The 2,737-nt window shown below is 44.0% G+C and overlaps 1 pseudogene; it reads right to left on the reverse strand.

Annotated features, from left to right (window-relative positions):
* Positions 1 to 2,164: 2,164 nt before the first annotated feature.
* On the reverse strand, positions 2,165 to 2,281 carry LOC126482783 (5S ribosomal RNA; annotated as a pseudogene).
* Positions 2,282 to 2,737: the final 456 nt, after the last annotated feature.

The raw sequence follows: 2,737 nt of genomic DNA on the forward strand, positions 1-2,737 counted from the left end.
AAATAAATCCGTTTATATTTGGAAATTTATTTTAACATTGATCATTGAAATTTCAGCATCTTAAACTACATTCATAACTAAACTGGTGCCTTATAAACACATCAAATATGGAGCCAAAATTGGGAGACTGCATACAACAATGCATTCATAAAATAACACACGAAGAACGTTGAAACATATGCAAGAGGAAATTAACCACAACCAAGCGATTCAATTTTCACCCAAAGAAGTTACGTTCGTAGCACAATCCTGTCCGTCATGTAATTACCACACACTGGTATACTAAATTCATACTAACTCTCTGTGAAATCTTCCCAAAAAGAATAGCTGAGGGCTACTTTGATGATTACACCACATGCTTCACGTGGTCAACTTGGTTTACACAAAGAGTGTAACTCCACAATAATTTTGATAATTAAAATAAGTTAGATCGAAAAGCAATTTACAAAAGAAAAACCTCGAACTGGTTACTATCGTCTTACTATTAACCTGATGGGTCAAACAATTGTATAAGCACGTGGTACTGGTCTCACAAAGTACACCACACGTGGGTTGAACACAAAGAAAAGTTGCTATATTGAAAAATATTGTCAAGACGAGATGGTATAATCTCACGCACATTCGCATTTAAGATTGATGAACTTAGAGTTACTGATCAACACGTGGTTCCACTTTACTCACAAAGTAGTAACAAAGCAACTACCGGAATATATTCTGAACTTCACACTCGAATTACACTGCGTTGCAATTTAAGATAACATTAGATACTTTAAAACTAAACCTGAAATAAAGGTGATTAAATTTTCAGTTAGGCTGAACTTACGAAATCCATAGTCCTACGGACTTAGCAGACACGCGCTTAACCGGAGATCTTACCACTTCAGACGCTCGCCGTGGACAGACTGCCTGGTCCCTTCCTGAGGGTGTCTCACAAATACAAGCGGAAGTGGCCAGAGAGGCAGCTTCCTATACCAACATCACAAGGGACGGACAGGACCATACTAAGGGTAGAAACCTCTTTGCTTTTAGAAAGCGTAGCTACCTGTTCTGACGTTGGTCCTACTGTTCTCTAGCAGACAGGCTTGTCTGCTACCCTCAAGCATGCAACTAGAAATACATTTGCTCATTCATCCTCTCACACAGAAGGGAAGGGGGATGACAGTATCTTATCATATACAGTATATAAAAGAAAGCGGATGTAGGTTCCGCATGAGACTGTGTGACATAAAATACATATAAACTGTGTTTTAAAGTGTAGTAGTGTGACAGATCGTTCTTGTTTATGTGTAAAAGTAACACGTTCCACTACTCAGTCTCCTCCCAAATAGTCAGAAACGCCACAGTAAATTTAGAAGGGGAATTTATGCCGTAAATGACAACAGATTTAGGAAATTAACATGAAAGGAATCCAACAGAGACCTTTCAGTGACTCGTGCGACTCGTCATCTAACTCTTACAGGAATTCGCGACCAGGTCGATCAGCCATTACATAACGTATCCCAGGACAGTATTCGACATCTATACGATCGACTAGATACCAAAGTGAACGCCTGAATTGCCGCCCATGGAGGCTACACCACGTTCTAATATGGGTGTTTCAGCATGAGTCGACACCTCGTACCTCAGAACCGCTTCTGCTATTGATCTGTAACTGTAAGCATTTCATGTACTCCATACGCACTGCTGCAACAGTCAATCTTGACTGAACTAGAAACCTCTAAAATTGTTTCAAATGGCTCTGAGAACTATGGGACTTAAGTCCTGAGGTCATCAGTCCCCTAGAACATAGAACTACTTAATCCTAACCTAAAGACATCACACACATCCATGCCCGAGGCAGGATTCGAACCTGCGACCGTAGCGGTCGCACGATTCCAGACTGTAGCGCCTAGAACCACTCGGCCACCCCGGCCGGCCTCTAAAATTGTGTACGAGTTTTTTTTCCGGCAGTGGATATAGAATAGTACTCCGTCTTCAGGCCACGAGTGGCCTACCGGGACCATCCGACCGCCGTGTCATCCTCAGAGGAGGATGCGGATAGAAGGGGCGTGGGGTCAGCACACCGCTCTCCCGGTCGTTATGATGGTATTCTTGACCGAACCCGCTACTATTCGGTCGATTAGCTCCTCAGTTGGCATCACGAGGCTGAGTGTACCCCGAAAAATGGCCACAGCGCATGGCGGCTGGATGGTCACCCATCCAACTGCCGGCCACGCCCAACAGCGCTTAACTTCGGTGATCTCACGGGAACCGGTGCATCCACTGTGGGAAGGCCGTTGCCGGATATAGAATAGCCTAACTGCTCATTAACTAACTAGTTGTAATCATGCTGCAATACCTGCCTAAAGGCGCGCTCGGCGTCAGTATAGGTAATGTGTGTCAATACACAGCCAGTTGCGGAGACACTGACGACGCAGTCCGATTGACAGCGTCCGACTCTGGTGTGGCCTGGTTTTGCCCTGCATCTGCACTGCTGATTCTATATCTTGTTCATAGGTTTACCCCTGGTTTTACATTGTTTAGAGTATATGAGGTACTGAATAGGATTGGGGAGAAGAGAAGTTTGTGGCACAACTTGACTAGAAGAAGGGATCGGTTGGTAGGACATGTTTTGAGGCATCAAGGGATCACAAATTTAGCATTGGAGGGCAGCGTGGAGGATAAAAATCGTAGAGGGAGACCAAGAGATGAATACACTAAGCAGATTCAGAAGGATGTAGGTTGCAGTAGGTACTGG

Source organism: Schistocerca serialis, chromosome 5 (assembly GCF_023864345.2).
Source record: "Schistocerca serialis cubense isolate TAMUIC-IGC-003099 chromosome 5, iqSchSeri2.2, whole genome shotgun sequence".
Lineage (NCBI taxonomy): Eukaryota > Metazoa > Arthropoda > Insecta > Orthoptera > Acrididae > Schistocerca > Schistocerca serialis.